A 17,680-nucleotide genomic window follows, 5' to 3' on the forward strand; every position below is an offset into this window, starting at 1 on the left:
AGGTCCCTGAAGAGGACAAAGTTTGCTCTCCTGAAGTCCAGGGTTGCGATCCTACTTGGTGCCCTGCTGCCTCCTCGCAGGATCCTSAACTYCASSATCKYRYGGTCACTGCARCCAAGGCAGCCCCCAACCTTCACATCTTCCACCAGTCCTTCTTTGTTTGTTAGTACGAGGTCCAGCAGCACACCTCTCCTATGAATATATGTAACTTTTTATCATTCCTATTTAATTTCCTTGAGAGAAACAGCAAGAGTTTGGAGAGCAAAGGCTACACATCTTATTACAGCCTACAAGACACAGATTACAGATTCCCAAATGCAGAAGGCCTGAGGTTAAATAGGTACAGGTTGTCAAAATGGGGCCTAGAGAGTCAGATGGTGTTGGTACATAACCAAAATAGCTTTTTCGCATTTTAATATAAGAGGGAATCCCACATATGCCTCCGGTGTGTGGAGAGGAATCTTACCATTATGCCTGCTGTTGAGTTCAGGTTTGACTTTGGAAAGGTGAAATGGGAACAGAAATGAAATTAGGCAGTAACTGGAGGTCATGGAGCAGAGCACGAGTAGAAAAGGTAAGAACAAAGGAAAGAAATATGAGAAAAAAAGGGGGAGGAGGAGAATCTTTAACCTGTTAAGAAAGGAAAGTCTTGCAAGTCAAAAAAGCAACTACAGAAGGATTCTGTGGACATAACCGGCCACAGTTCTCTGTATGTATAAGCTTCTGTTTTCTGAAAGTATGGTAAACTTTAAAAATCAATAGGAGAATATTGTCTTTATGATTATTCTGAAAGCAGTCTGATTCACTCACAACGCAGCTAGACATTGTAAGGGTGTATACAATAACCAGAGCATAGACTCGTTGGAGGGGAAAAAAAATTGTCAGTATTTATTTATGGTTCAAAATATGGAATTTCAAACCATGTTCTCTCTTTATGGGGAAGATGGATTTCTGTAGACAGGAATACCTTTTCTAAACTGGAACTGCAGAGGTGGATATCCAACAGGAGGCATACACTAATACCTACTGCCAATTTCCATGCATATTCACTTATTTCCAGCAGCTTGCTCCTTTTGAGGTCAGGCAAGAGAGAGGGGGAACAAGATACGGGAAGAAGAATATGATTACCCAAAGCTATGGATCTTGGTATTCTGCCTTGTGGCTTTTGGTTGTTTGTCAGCAGGTCCAAAGGAAAAATGGACAAACCAGCTGAACTGAGATCTCAGTCTTGGTAATGTCTCATTTCTGTTTTTTTTTTCTTCTTTTCTTTTCTTTTCTTTTCTTTTCTTTTCTTTTCTTTTCTTTTCTTTTCTTTTTTTGTAAAATTATTTTCATTTTTTTCATTGTAATGTCTCCTAAAATGACATCTCTCTGCAAACAGGAAAGGTGAGTTTCACAGCATGTTCCAAACAACTGTCTGTATCTAAAGGGCATGGAACTATTACTCAACAGTAAACTCTAATAACTCCTACTGAATGTCAAAAAAGTACAAAATACTAATAACTTATTAAATCTGCTTTCCCAGTCAGTTTCTGCACAGTAAAGAAAACACAGAGGTTACTTAGTCAAGCCTGGGCACAAAATCCTGATTTGACATAAATACTGTAAATCTTTTAAATGCTGACTGAAATGTTTTATTTCTAAAATGATCTATTTTGCATCACACTTATTGAATTTCTCATTTACATTTAAAGGGAGATATTTGCTTTCTGCTTGAATGCTGCAGTCTTTCATATTTGTTCCATTCATTTTGAGTAAGTCTGAGCTTCACTGAGTTAAATTAGATGAACTATAATGAAAAGAATTTGATTGAAAAACAGCATCCATTTTTAGCCTGTCAAGTCCATTAGTTGGTCAATGGTTAAATTACATCATCCCAATTTTTGTAGTTTATTTCAAAGAAACCATTTTCTAGGGGTTATTCCTCCTGGGAGTTGTCTGCATTACGACACATATTCTGTTTCAATAAGACTAATGTCAGTACAGAGAGCTCCTTTACACTGAATCTCATGTTAGGCTATTATTTTTTAAATTGGGATTGCTTTTGTACTCACAATATATTCAGCATTTTCCAAACCACAACTGGGAACTCATCCCTATTCCCAAAAGACTAGAGTCACAGTAAAATATTTCATTTTTATTTCCCTCAAAAAGGGCCATCATATGACTGTTGAAAGAGATTTAACTATACAGGAAGAAAAAATACTAATTTTTAGGGGGATATAATGCTGTCTTGAAATTACAAAGAAACAAAGAAATGCCAGAATAAAATGTAATATGCAAAACTGTATTTTACATGAATCAAAACAAAACGACAATTATTTAAAATGAACATGAACTTTTTGCAGTTCCTTCAAAATAAAATTCACAAGGAAAGTTATAATAGTACTAAAATGCAACTTAATTTTAGAACAGTACTTTCCACTTAAATACACCAAATAGATCTCTCCAAATAGTTTTACTGTGGAAACAATAAAAAAGAAAATCACCAGCATCTTATGAAAATACAGAAATATTTTTTGATAATATCATACGAAAATCAATAGGGTCCAGTTTAATTCAGAACAATGTACTGTGGGGATGTCTGTTCAGAGCTGTGTACTTACACAGGCACTGTGTTAAAGAAAAATGGTTTGGCAGCTGTACAAAAAGCACCTCTTCTTTTAGTAATTCTGCAGCACTTTTTTTTTTAATCTTCAACTACACTGTTGTAATTGAGGAACTATGGAGCAATTTGTTGTAACTTGTGTCTAAAAAGTCACTTTTTTCTTGAATTCAAGTCTCTTCTGCTTAATACTTAAATGCATTAATGGAAATGTCATTTTGGAAGGTCTATCATTTTGTGTTCAATCACTTGACAAAGTCTCAAAATATACTAGGCTTTGCTGCCAATTCGTAACAACTCTAACTTCTAAAAAATAGACACAAATGCACATTGAAAGGCACTGAAACATCCCAAATACTTCAATAGCAGCAGAGCTATTTTGAAAGAATCTCACAGGAATGCAGCAGGCACTGCTCTTTCTGACAGTCTTCTTTCTCGGGACAATCATGTTCTTGCCATTTATATATGTACATACACTGACAGTCCTAATGGGTGAAGTGTGGGCACTTCTTACAAAAGGGCTATTAACAGCAAAACTTTTTCATGGTGTGTATAACATTACTGCAGGGTTGTTCTTTAGAAAGTGATTTCCTTTTTAAAATAATATAAGCTTAAATCAGCTATTTTTGTCTGATATCAAAAAGGTATAAAAGTGATATTAGAGTACTGTTGCTGAGCTTAAAAAGTATCCTCTCAAATCTGTAATGAATTCTGTATGATCAAGGAAAATACATATCTTTTTAAAAGCATTTGTTACCTTTATAGCTAGGTTTTCTGCAGAGTACAAAGGCATTATTAGATTTCCTTTCCCAGATGTCTATGGTGGTAAGGGCTAGGAGCATGCATAACGCAGCCACTTCAGGGTTGAGTTCTCAACCCTGGAGGGGAAAAAGGGTCCCTTGTGCCACTTTAATATTTCCCTTTCTGCCAGGTCTCAGGAAGGAGCTGTCATGCATGACACAGCTGGGCTTGTTCTGCTTGGCTGGAATGAAGGAGAGCCACAGTGAAACAACAAAATCCCACTGGTGTCAATGGCGTCAATATTTCATGATGGGCCACTTGGTGGTTCAAGAATTTATGTCACAAATAATCATTTAATCATCAAGTATAGCTCACCTACAGGAAATGCATTTTCTACAGTTAAGACAAACTTACAATGACTTTATAAAATCTTGAGCTGCATTCAAGATGTTCTCTGTTTTTCTGCGTGTTTCCATTTACTATGTCTTTACAAAATTATAGATTTCCTTGGGATAAGATCCATGATGTCGCTCAGAATGAAACCTTATGTCTAACTTTGCAAGCTATTGGAGTGTTGCTTGAATTTTTAAAAAGATCTATAATGTGTTAAAATGCGTGTAGTAAAGTCTTTGATTACATCATCATTTTGCAGTGAAAGGAAGCAAATACCTTCTTTTCACTGTACTGTGTCTTTTGTTAATAATATTTTTAAAATATTGTTTCTGGTTGAAGTTATCCATGTTTGGTCTCACCATAAAGTTAGAGAGAAAATTCACTCAGTAGGTTTTACGAGATGGGAAATGGGGATGGGAAAGAGGCTGGGGTAGGGTCATAAGTTTCATGGGCCACAAGAGCGCATTTCCTTCCAGAGCCTGGAAGAGACACCCAAAATGCCCAAGACTCTCCATTCCATTGCCGACAGAACACAGTTGTGACACCAAATTGCAAAGTGTTCCACAAGTGTTTCTCATCTCATACAGGACAAGGCTTATCTACAGCACTACATACAGCTATGACTACATGTACTCAGTAAGGATTAATTCAAGCCAGAATGGTACAGAAGAGGGCTATTAGCATGGCCAGGGGAATGGAGAACCCGTCTCATGACAACGGTGAAAGAACTTTGCTTACCACCCCATCAAAGTACACATGAAGAAGGGATAGAACTGCTCACTACTAATACAACACGGGATAAGTAACAAAGAAGGACAAGAGCTATTTAAGATAAATAAGAATGTGACATAAACCCCAAATCATCTGTTGCTGGAATACAATAAGATGGAAATTAGAAAAGGAGAGAGGTTCTGGAAGAACTTTCATATGAATGAATGCAGGCAAACAACCTGATTATTTTTTCAACTGAGCTTTGAAAAGTACTTGACTGAGATCATGATGTATGCCTAACTGTGGCTTCATGTATAGGGCAAAACCTGGCAGCTCTTCTTGCTTCCAGGGTCTAGGTGAGAGGGGAACATCAAAGCATGCAGCTCTCCTCCTCTCACTCCTCGCTTCCACGCAGGAGCTGTGGTGGGCTGTGGCTGGATGCCAGTCGAGGTGAGCACTGGCCCAGGACCTCAGGGCATTCCTCAGTGCGCAGCAATATGTAGATAGGTGTAAGTGCATTCTGTGATCTCTGGGACACGCTGAAGTGCAAAATACATGCCTCATAAAATAGAACCCAGTTCTGTTTTTCAGTCTTTTCTAGATCTAGTTAAAATGTCTTTATATGAAACTTGTGTTTTATTCATGTGTTTGTGAGTGAAATCTCAGTTTTCAAAAGCAGTCATAATAGCCAAACCCTTTAGAAGGAAGAAACCATCAGTCCATATGAGAAAAGAAAGCTAATCCCAACAAGGTACATAAATTATAAAAAATTTAATAAACAGAAAGGCCTATAATTTCATTTTATATTTGCATGTTTTGACAAATTCCTTGTTAAACTCAAGATTATCCCCTTGCCAAAATACCACTTCATTTTTTTTTTCCATGGGATTAGTTCTAGTAAACTTAGACTAGTTCTAAGAGATGGTCATTGAGACAGTCATTGTGGAGAAGATGCGAGAGGAGGGATGAGAAAACTGTAGTACAGCTGCAGTCATTCGGGTAAGATATTATCTTGCTTGTTCTTTACTGGCTGTACAGATGGAAGTCCAAGATTCCATGATACCTTTAAGAAGGATTAAAAGACATTCTTCATAGTGAATAGTAGGGCTTCAGTCCCCATAAATAAATAAAATTCTTATATCCAAGATTGAGTTACACTTGCTTTTAGTACAAATTCCCTTTCCTAATTGCTCTCCTTTGGAAAGTCTTTCAGAATTCTAGAATTTTAAGATAAATATATATATTTGCATACAATTCTATTTAATCACGTCATACAAACATGGAGATGTAAAAATGAAATAAAGCCCAGCAGTATGCCAGAATCTGTGCTAAACATCCATCAGTGTCATTCCTGCCCTGAAGAATTTTAGCCTGGAGTTTACACTGTAATAATATAGCTGACTTGATACGTCTGTCATCCTCATGTTTACCTCATAGAGTATAAGTCTATGATACAGTGCAGCGTATTGTAGGGATAGATGAGCCGGAGGTGGCTCATGCAGGAAGCATCCTGGCTAGACTACCTAGAGCCCTGGCTGGGCTAACATACGCTGATAAGTATACTCTCCATTGACCATACAGACAGCTTGGAGTGAGAACACATATACCATAATATCTAAAGTTTTCAGAGATTAAACCTCACACCAGAAAGATGTCCGCATTTTAGCTGATTAAATATTTCAACAGTAAGCGCCCCATACACCAAGGAGTAGGGTGGTGAGTTGAGGATTTTAGTGTTGATGGAAGAAAGGACTGTCCATAGAGATATGAGAAAATGAAAGGGAAATAAAAAAAAAAAAGGCATAATTCTATGCAGTATGTGCTTCTTTCCCCTGGATGTCTACAACACTACTAGTTTTATCATTTTATGGAACTAGATAAACCAGAGCTGATAGTGGTAAAGGCCAGACAATCAAGGGCTTGTATAAGATGGTTTAAGGGCAATACCAAATACTTACTTCGTATCAATGTGAAATTTGTACAGCTAAGTCCAAAGAGGTGATAAAAAAAAACAACACAGCAAAACCAAAAAACCCATTCTACAGCAGCCATCTAATCATGGACATTTTTCCTTGTTTAGCTTGAAAGTTTAACAAGAGCTTTGCTCCCGTCTAAGCATGAGCATAGTTCAAAATATTACCTGAATTCTCTTGGAGTTGCATCAGATCATATTTAAAATACCATTTTCATGCTTTATCTGTGGATAAATATCCATTTATCCATGAACAAATACTGATTTTTATTCAGTGATTGTCTAATGTAAAATACACAAAGAGTCTAAGGATCAGTTACTGCAACCCATGACTGCCCACTACTAGCTGTTACTGATAGGCTATGTCCATAGATAAATTTATCCATTTATTCGTTTTATCCATTTATCCACATTTAAATGAATTTATCTATGGACTCATTACAATCTTATTACCCTTAAAGGCTCTGATATGGAGTCAAGCTTCTCTTACTTGCTCTCCTGCTGAGTCAAGGTGCCTAATTTTTAAGTTTTACAACATCAGGGCTGAAGGATCTGAGAAGCCAAACTGGACTGTATTCCTCTAATGACTTCTTTTTTAAGAATGGCGTGGAAAGGACAAACAATATAAAATTTTCACCTTCTCTTGTGCTTCAGGCAGTGAGCAATATGATGATCTAAGATTAAACAAAGTGGTTTCCTGATACAAATTTGCAGACTTGTAAGCTTTAAGGAAGAAGTAATTTATAAGAAGACATTGGAGATGTTAGAAAAAAAACTCAGAAAAACAGAGGCTAGAGTCTGTGGGACAGCTGTAGAAAATAATAAATATACATGTAAATGCAAGCATGAGAAGCTGAGGCACAGTGATTATAACTGGATAAAAAAGAAGTCTGAATTTGGTGCAGAAGATATGCAGAAAGTTTTGAGGAAAGAAGAGATTCAGATAATTGATAGCACTGAAAAAATGCATTAAGACTGTGTTTCAAATTTATTATTAAAGTCTTTAGTGAGTATAGGAGAACTGTGGGTTTTTATCAATTTAGGAGGAAAGATACTGATTTTGGGTAGATAGAATGGAATGATCTTGTTCTTGAAGAGACAGAGCTGCAGCAAGGTCAGGACCTCCAAACTCATTATCAGCTCAGGGTGACTCATTATCTTGTGCCTGATATCAAACAAGAACCAGTAATTGGCAGCATTCGCTAATCCTCATTACAAGGTTATATAAACTATGATTAACAATTTACAGGAATTTATGGAATATAAGGTTATATGTAGAAAAACTCTGCCCTTGGATTTGAACATTTCCTAGCATTGCATGTGGCCTTGTGTCTCATGATGAATTTCTACTGCTTTAGAGCTTAAACATATATGGAATTGTCACTAAGCGAGATTCCTCTGGACAAATGTAGTTGCCCATGGTAAGAAGTATAGGTGATCCCCAATGCACTCTTCACAGTGAATGGAGAGAAACAGGCACTGCGAAGACATAATTCATCCAATCTATCTTAGATGTCTGTTAGGATAAAACGCATCATGTCCTAACAGTATCTGTTGCCTTCCATAAAAAGGTGATGAGATCTGATGGAAATGATGACCTGGTGTAGATCTGACTTAGATGCCTAAATGAGGTGAGATCAGTTCCATCTTAACTACCTGCCTGAGCAGTTGTGAACCCAGGCAGCAAGTGCTCCAGGGACATTTGCCTCTCTGAAGAAGGCATCTGTGCAGCATCTTGTGGGAGGGTCCCTTCCCACTTAAATGAATGAATCTTGAATGAGTGTTTCTGCTCCCAGAGAAAAGAGTTTTGAAACTGGGTGAGCTTCTAAGATGGATCTGTTTATACTGGGCACAGAGCTTCTCTAGGTCTGGACTCTGTTGTGTGAATGCAGCCTGAATATGCAGGAACTGAAATATAACCAGAAGTGTGTGCTGAATTATCAACTGAATGATACACAATGAGGAAGACATTTAGAATCAGCCAAAGTGTTAGGAAGATACATGGTTTTGTTTTTGTTTTTAGCTTATCTTGTCTTATGCTCAGGATAACTGGCAAATCCCTGAGGCATTCCATTTCTTTGAGGGTGGCATTCTTAAAAATTGGAAGTATTTGCTGTTGTTGAAGAAATCAGCTAGTATGTTCTTCACCATATTTTCCTTTCCTTTAATTTAAAGGAAATATTTATCATCCTATTTTTATTTTTTAAAATGGCCTGTGTTCTAAATTCATGCCATATTTATGTTCTAAATTTGCAATGAGTGACATCAGATGACTCAGGTGAAGTTGAATTATGAGATTCTGGGTTCAAGGGACTTGTACAGCATAAGCACAGCAAACACCAACACTGCTTGTGGCTTTGGGGTGATCTGTGTGTGCAAACACAATTGCAAAGCCAGATTTGAATAACAGATGTTTTCAGTTCCCAGGATTTTGGTTGACCGGATTTATTTTATGTAAGCAATGTTAAAAAAAAAATAAATCAAAGTTCTAGGACAAATGCGTTTACATGCTCTCTTGAAAAGAGATTAAAACTGCCTAGTTTTAACAATACTTTCAAAAGACTATAAAAGCAATTTAAAACAACCTATATAACCTATTCAAAAACATTACACGTGTGATTATTACAGCTTGGTTATTTGTTTACTAGTGCTCCATCTATCTTAAATACTGAGGTATTTTTGCCTATTTCTCCACCGTCACTCAAGGCAGAGATGTTGAAAGAATGAAGACTAAAGATCAGAACTGAGATACAATTAAAATAGAACCTTCAGCTTCTCTCAAGACTGACAGTTGTGATAAAGAGTGGTAAGCAGAGCTAATTCAAAAGAGGTCTCTGGGATGACCTCAATTTTATAATGTGCTGGCTCTCAAGGTAATTAAAAAAGATCAAGGCCCCAGAGAATGTGATTAAATCTGGCACATCACAAATGTTTTCAGCATAGCTATCTTTTTCACATGACTTTAATTATCCTATAAAACAACTTACAGTATTATAAAACTTTACTTTCATATAATGGCACTATTTGCATCATCGTTGTAAAAGTCTGGTTAGTTACCTGGAACAATTTTTTCTTTACAGTGTAGAAGCAGAGAAGGACTCCAAGGAATTGGAATTATTCAGCATGTGCTGTTCACAGTGTTCACTTGTTCTGCAAGTAGCCATGAACAGAAACTCGCCAGTGAGCCAGGCCTTGGCTGACAGGCAGGTCAGACCCCCCCCCCCCCCCAGCTTGTGGGTCATTAATATAGTGGCAGAGCGTGACATGCTCTCTTCACCCTCGCTCACTGCAGTTTCCTCACGACTGGAGTGTCGCAACTGCACCCACTGAGGCAGAGGGGAAGGAGCGTGAGCAGGGAATGTGCACGTGTTCAATAGATCTTCAAAAAATACTGCTTTTAGAATATACTTCCCTTGCTTCTTTCAGTGTCTGTCCATCCTTATGGTGAGTGACTCCTGTTTCATCTCCTCCCCACTAGCTCCCTTGATATACCTGCAGACAGGTATGCAAGTGAAAAAGAATTTAAGGGCTGCTCTACCAAATTCAGTATTACCCCTTAGACCAGTGAAAGCACAACCGTAGACTTACAAATAGAGCTTCAGTTGGTCATCTGCAAGGTGTCTCTAACTGAGACAATCATTAATGAAGATTTCACAGTAGCTTGCGCTCTGGTGGAGTATGCTGTAATCACTGATGACAAGTTCACTTTAGCAATTTTGCAGAATAGTCTGACATTGTCAGGTATCCAGTTCAATAGTGTAGATGCAGAAATCATTACATCTTTGGTCTTTGCACTGGTGAAAAAAGCAGTCACGGAAAACGTGTAAATGGCTTTGTCCCCTACAAGCAGCAGAAACAAGTCCTTTGGATCTTTAACGGGTTAAGTGACACCTCTGAAGAACTGAGGCTTTAGCATGAACTTCAGTCACATGTTTGACTGGCTTATGTAAAAGTCAGTTGTGACAGTGGGCAGAAACTTGACGTGTTCTCAGGGAAATCTCATCCGGCAAGAAGGCAACTAACATCAGTGCATGGATTTCCTCTACTCTTGTTACTGAGGTATTACTGGTTTCAGAGGCTGGCAGTCCTTTGAAACAGGAAATGTGTTGTAGGTGCTCAGAAGAGCAGCTGTGACTGAAATGAGTGTGAAAACAGGCTTATTTAGGAGACCAGAGACTGTCCCCATGTTCACCAAACGTTCTTCCTACCTCAGGAGGGAAGCAGCTGTGGGAGTGGAACAGAATCCCTCTGCAAATTTAGAATTATAGAAGGGAGGATAATCTAATCAGCAGAGGTAAGTTTATCTCCAAGGATCATATGGCCCATATATGTGCCCTGCAGCTGAAGACTTTGCATAGCCGAGTGCAGCCATTTGTCCTTGACTGATTTGTTTCATGAGCTTTTGAAAAACCCTGAAATCAACCAGTTGTGAGTGAAATGGTGGGTAACTCAGTTTCATCTATATGTATGAACGAAAGAGGACCCAGGTCCAGCTGTCTGTGGTTGTGTGGGTATGACTCCCTGGAACTGTTAAATTCAGGGAATGGAAGTATGTTCACAGTCAAGTGAGGCCCCTCAGCTGTTAGACCAAACCTGCAAATCTGGGTCCAGACTCTGTAGCTGACCGAGTGCAGAAGCACAGGCCTGGGATGTTCTCCGTAGAAAAGCCAGCATGGATCCTGTCCTACTGCCAATTCTTTTAGGTTATCTGACTAAAGGCTAACTGCATTAAGCGAAAAGCTGCTGAGAATCAAAGGAACAACAACAGATGGAGGAACACTAGTAACCTATTCAGTGGAAACTAAGCACACTGAACTGGCTACTTCTAAGACCAGGGGAAAAAAAAATGGTTGGACCATTGTCCCTGATGTGAAACCCACCAAGATGAGTCAATGAATAAACTCTCTTCCTGAAAAGCCATGTAAACTAAAGGGGGTTATTGCCTACAGGAGAATAATACTTATTATTAGCATGCAGGAGGAAGAGCATTTTCAAACAGAGTAGAGAGTTTTGAATTGTGTAAAACTTGCTATGAGATGTTAGGGGAAGGACCAAAGGTGCAGAAAGCGAGAGATCAAGGAGGATCTAGGGGAGAAACAAGCATGGGAAAATAGAGGAAAAAGGGGATAAAAAGGGCTAGTTGGGTGTAAGCATTTGACTGGTCAGCACATTAGTCTGACTGAGCCCTCTGCTTGATTACTGAAGTCTATCTTAGATTCTTACTAAATCGTAACTATCTCCTGGGGGGGGAGGGGGGCAGTGGGCATTACTGAGCTTCAGGTCTGACTGGCTGATGAGCAGAACAAGTGGTCTGAGTGCCAGCCACTGGAGGAGCCTGGGACCCGGGGCTAGCTACTGGAGAAACCCTTATTTTGTGTCGGTGTATATCCCACTAAAGGATTTCAATCCTGACCAGTCAGAGAGGGGGAACAGGACTGGGCCATCCCATGGAGGGATGTTCATGTTTATGTAGGTGCCACTAAAGGCATGGTGCTCTGTGCTGATCCGTGCAGTTGGCCGTGTGTGTAGTATTTGCAGTCCATGCATGTATTGGGAACATGTGCTCCCTCTCTTTACAGCCTGAACCTGGGGACAGGGAACTGCAGCAGCCTGGCTCTCGCAGACCAAGGTCTTTGCCACAACAAACCAGCTTTAGCAGGCCAGGAAGGAGAACTCCCCCTACGTCCTGAAGCCCACCAGGTCCGGAAAGCTTTTACAAGCTCCACAACCACATTAATTCTCACTGTGTGGTGCAGATGATGATATCTCAAAAGGGTACATCTGGGCACGCCTCAGATGCATCCTGGCTGGAGAGGCAAAGGGCTGATAGATGAGCTTTCCAAAATGTGTGTCTTCTCAGGCCACGAAAGACAATGCTCTTGTTTTTGTCTAAATTTATACTTGTTACAGTATTGTACACTGCAATTATCAATAAAGGGTGTATTACTCAGAGATAAATTGGCAGCTTAGAATAGAATGCAAATTTATATCAAGCAAATTAACACCAAGGCTCATAAAAATTATTTTGCTGTAAAAATGTCTCACTAGTCAGAGAGAAGAGATGCTTTAAAAATACTGATTCACAACTGTAGACTTATTTTTGTGTTATGTAATTCATTCTATTCTGATTGACTGGGCTTTTGATTTGCATAATGAATGCAAATAAAAATCACTGTACTTCAATTAGTCAAACAGTATTTTTAGGCAATTAGCATGTAAGCATTAGTATCACAAATATGATTAAATAATGATTTAGCAAATGTTTTTATCCTGATTGTCTTCTGTATATCTCTTTCTAGATTTCCATCATAATTCTTATCCGTATGCCCATAAAATCCACTACTTCAGCTTCAAATCTTTCTCTCTATCTTATTATCCAATTTAGCCTTAACAAACCTGTATTTCAATAGCAAAAGGAAATCATATTATGAATGGGCAATGAAAAGGATAAAAGTAAGCCTGCATAAAGAGTCAGAGAGAGGTAGGAGCCATAAAAAAAAAAAGTGGAATTATTGCCTGTTGCAGGGTATACCCATATGCTGTCAAATGTACCCATATGCTGATAATATGTTTTTATATATGAATTTATAATCATACGCTCTCAAAAGTTCACTCACTGGAACAGTGACATCATTACTGCTATAGTGCTTTGCACATCTACAGAGTGTGGAGTGATGTGGGTCTCTCTTGAACTTGAATGTAAACCCTTGGTTGAAGAACTGTCAAAATACCAAAAACTAACTGTACTAAAAGTGATTTCCCATAGGATTTTTGCTGAGAAGGCACAGTTGCTCTCTATAAGGCATCCATATAATGGCACATATGAGATAAAAGCTACCACTCATCTATGACCATTATACTCATTAACCATAGTACACAATTATTTATACAATAAATGAGAAGATCTCACCTTTGTAAGTGCACCTCTGTGAGTTCAGGAAATACGAGGGCTCGTTCAGAAACATTGTTTTGAGATTTATATAGCTTTGCTTGTCTATTGCTTTTCCTTACAAAACAGCAAGCCATGTATATCATGGGAAGCAAACAATAGCAAAATGACAAAATTATGTATGGGTTACGTGTTATTCAAGGATATAAAGTATAGGAAGAGTAGAATAATATTCTAAATAATATTCTAAAGTACTATAAATTATCAGAAAATTATATTAGTATCAGAGTAGAAAAATGTCTAAACTGAAACACTAGTTTTCACTACTAGATTCTTATTTGAAAACTGGGTATAAAAAGGTATGTGTGCTGGAATAAAACTGGATAATATCAAGAGTGGCTACTTCCACTACTTAGAATGGAATTTAAGGGGAAGCTGACTTTTACAGAATTGCTATAAATGTCTTTGCCTAGTTCCATTAGTTGCTGTAATGCATTTCCCACGTACATTTTTGTTACAATGTGTGTATCTGAACATGGGCTCCTACAATTTTGTGAAAATATCCTGTTTTGGGAAGCAAGGCTTCCACTACAGCTTTGCTGTGATCCAGATGGAGATGTCAGCTAAAGTCCATGGAGGTTACCAGGGAGATCTGCTACAGGCAAGTTTTGAACATACCAGTTACACACCAAAGCACAAGTGCTGAGGCCATTTTCATCTAAAACCACAGAAGAGGTGCCACTTTCCACCTTTTTATAATATACTGATTTTGCTATTCTGCAAGGAATTATGAAGCATCAGTTCAAATCCCTCCTCATGTTGAGGGGAATGAAACCTGTATCTGTGACCTCTATTTACCAAACCACAAAATAGTTCAGAGGGAGTGAAGAACTGGATGACAGCCAACCCTGGGTTGAATTTCAGGCATTGCACAACCAAGTCATCAGGCAAAAAGTAGAGCAAGTAAAGAGGAGATAATTAAATGGTTAGGACATTTGCCTGGTTCTTAGTCTCCTTCCAGGATTATTTTTAATTTTTAAATCAGAAATGCAAACCCCAGGTCTTCCCCCACTCTCAGCTGAATGTGTTAACTGCAAGCGTAACTTGTACTTCCTCTTGCTTGCTCTCACTTGGAGAGGACTATGTGGAAGTGAAAGGAAAGGAGCTGTATCCCAGTCAAACAGGAGCCTACTGTCAAAAAAGCACTCCTGGCTCTGGGCTTTCCATAGGCAGTTGGCACATGAGAAGGTCTATATCAGGTAGCTGACGTACAGAGACAGGTAGGAGTTTAGATATATTCTTGTTCTTGCTAATTACTGCTGGCTATTTTTAATCAGGTACCTCCTCAGTGGTGTTTGTCTAGGGAGGATATTTTCTGGCTATATCCAAATCTTCCCATCAACTCTAAAAAGAGCCAAGACACCTGACTGGCTTTCTAAATAGCCTCATTAAGGTCAGGCACTCCATTTTTAGATGTAGTGTTACTTAATTTTAGGGGTTTACTTAGCATATATTTGGAAGGACTTAGACACCTATCTTCATTTTAGATGTTTAAATCACATATTCAGATCCCAAGGCAATCCTCAAAATTCCTCTCAGCTACTGTATAATTCCGCAGACACCTACATTTCTGTAAGTAAAGTCTGCTAGGTATCTAACTTTCGTTTAAGTCCTCATGCCACCAAGACCAGACCATGGCCCAGTAGAATTATTCCTATGAGGCCTCTACTACTCCAAGAATCTTCCTCAACTGAAGCCTTCCAGGAGGTGCAGGGAAGAGAGGTATTTAAATATGCTACTTAGATGTTTGGGCAGACACTTGTTATGTTTGAAACCCTGTTTTTAAGCCTCTACTAGGTCCTAAAATCTTAATGAATTTTGTGAAGGGAAACTAGGTATCTTATTTAGATATAGGAATTCCAGGAAGGGAATTCAAAAATAAGTAATATTATTTTAAATGTAGGGGTGCTTCAGTTTTGAGGTGTAGACTTCTTTATTACAGTTCTTCCCTACTAGTTGGAAGTAAATGCAAGCACCTCTCTTCCTCTTTCTGGATGAGTCATTAATGCAATCTATTAGACTGAAAAATACTCTATATGTTTCCTTTAAATTATGGAATGAAAAGACAGTTACTGACCATGGTTTAATAGTATTGCTTTGTCTCCATTACTTAGCTATAAAAAGATATGTTCCAACACACTTGTCACTTCATTTCCAATAAAGCAGTTGGTCTTGAAATTCAGCATTTGGACTAGAAAGCCAGCAGAATATGCAATTCAGAAGGCCGTTTGTGCCAGCATTGTTTGCTGTACTGCTCTAAATCTGAATAGCAGAGAATGTGGCCTCAATTCACATGATACAAGTTGAAAAGTTATGAGCATTAACAGCTTTAAAGTCAGCTCTTTGAAACATGCAACTACATTTGAAGTTGATGGGTTCTCCTGAAGCTGTATTCCCTAAATTTAATGCTGCATCCTGTGGCACTTCATCCAGCATATCACATTCACATGGCACATCATAACCACTAAGCTAAAAACAGCAGAAGATTAATAAATCAGATGGTGAAAGTGTGGAGATAAGGCTTAAGGTGAGTAAATAGGTTCTGTTACCTGTAACTTGGTTCTCATTACCTTAATCTGGAAATGAAGTATAATTTCAAATAGAAAATAGAAATATATATTACTAAAATTGCACTCTAAAAGTTCATATTGACGTGCCTTTCAATAGGTAATTCCCTGTGTTCCACAGCACAGAATGAAATGGAATAGTTATAAGACATTACAAAATTGCAATTCATTGGTAAACTCTTCTCAGCTTCTTCACAATAGAATGTATGAACTTTGCTTACACTGACATTTAAGATTACCCTTGAAAATAACCTTTATCCAGTGTGAGTTTTGTCAGTTGTTCTTCTCTATGTCTTAACTTAGCACCTGCACTGTAGACATATGCATTTGCTTCTTGAGCCTCCTAGGAACTCCTCCAAAGAATCATTTCTGTCTCTACTTTCTGGCTTGACACTGATTGTGAGTGGTAAAGACAGCAAAAATAATACAGGAACAAGACTTTCTGAAACTGCTCTAGGCCAGATTCATGTGCAGCCTGTGAGTTCTGCACACATTGCTCAGCTTCCCGCCCTGATATTCAGCTTTTTTCCTAGAGTTAGGTTGGTTTGTAGTGCAGGTAGTTAGTAGGTCTGGATTTAAGGCAGACATTAAATCAATCATAAGCATCAGTGTTGACATGGCCATGTAGGCACTTCCTTGACATTAAAATAATTGAGATAAGAACTTTTGGCAAAATCTGTACATCCCACTATTTTCCATTTATTAAACACAGAAACGGAATGGGATTTTAACTTATTACACTTGAGCCCTACTAATGGGTAGCAGCACTCTAGATCAAACGTGCATATGGATGACATAGTAAAATGATTAAACAGATAAACCACCAGCTACTCGTCCATACAGCACAACTTTATGAGCCCTTTCAATTAATCTGAATACTTTCCTTCAAATTATATCATATTTCAAAAACAGATGAAAAATTCATACTAACATTAGCTTGATGTCATTTGAAATAGTGTAATTGTTTTTAAATAAAGTTTAAGTAAGAACTAAATAAATGAATTCTATTTCATCAAAATGGAGATAATCACAGGAAATTATAAATTTACAACAAAAGGAATCCACTCCCATGAAAAACAGATAATATTCATTACAGTGCAGAATGCTATGTGCTGGGCAAAGTCTGTAACATCCAAGTTCTACTATAATGGAAGAAACACATTTCTAAAAATGGAATCAACATGTGAAAACTGATGTCCTGAGCTCATTCTGTCTTCAAATGCAACCAGAAGCTGTCTCACTGTAAGTAAATATTAAATATCAAGGAGAAAATTAAAAGAAGCAAGGTAATAAAGTCTCCCTCTCATTTACCAGCCTCAGTTTGAAAATTCAGTCACCAAGATACAGACAGTGTTCATGAAAGTTTTAATTATCTTCTGATACTCTCTGATAGTTAGCCCCATTGGAGAAGAAACACTACAAAGAGAAATTACGATAGAAAGTAGCAGACTGCCAAGGTATAAAAGTACAAAATGGTTCTTGTTATTGAAGATGTCCTGTTTCATTTAATTTTTCTTTGAACTGACAGATAAAATGAAATACAAGTTTGTCATGGACTGAATGTATATTGAGTTTATCACCTTATCATAATTAACATACTATAAGGTAATTTGGGATACTCCAAATTGCATATAGCAATGCAGAAGCTCTGTCCTAGGATTAAGGAGCTCTGGAACATGAAAGGTACTTTATAATGATTTTCTCACCTCAAACTGCTTGTGAATTATACAGAACTTTGCACA

At 38.0% G+C, this 17,680-nt stretch overlaps 1 protein-coding gene across 1 annotated transcript in view; it reads right to left on the minus strand.

Moving 5' to 3' along the window:
* The window catches only part of SGCG (sarcoglycan gamma), a 97,500-nt gene that overhangs the window by 4,195 nt on the left and 75,625 nt on the right, over positions 1-17,680 (minus strand). The window lies entirely within an intron of this gene.

The sequence above is a fragment of the Apteryx rowi genome, unplaced genomic scaffold (genome assembly GCF_003343035.1).
Source record: "Apteryx rowi isolate R43461 unplaced genomic scaffold, aptRow1 scaffold_233, whole genome shotgun sequence".
NCBI classification, from domain to species: Eukaryota; Metazoa; Chordata; class Aves; order Apterygiformes; family Apterygidae; genus Apteryx; species Apteryx rowi.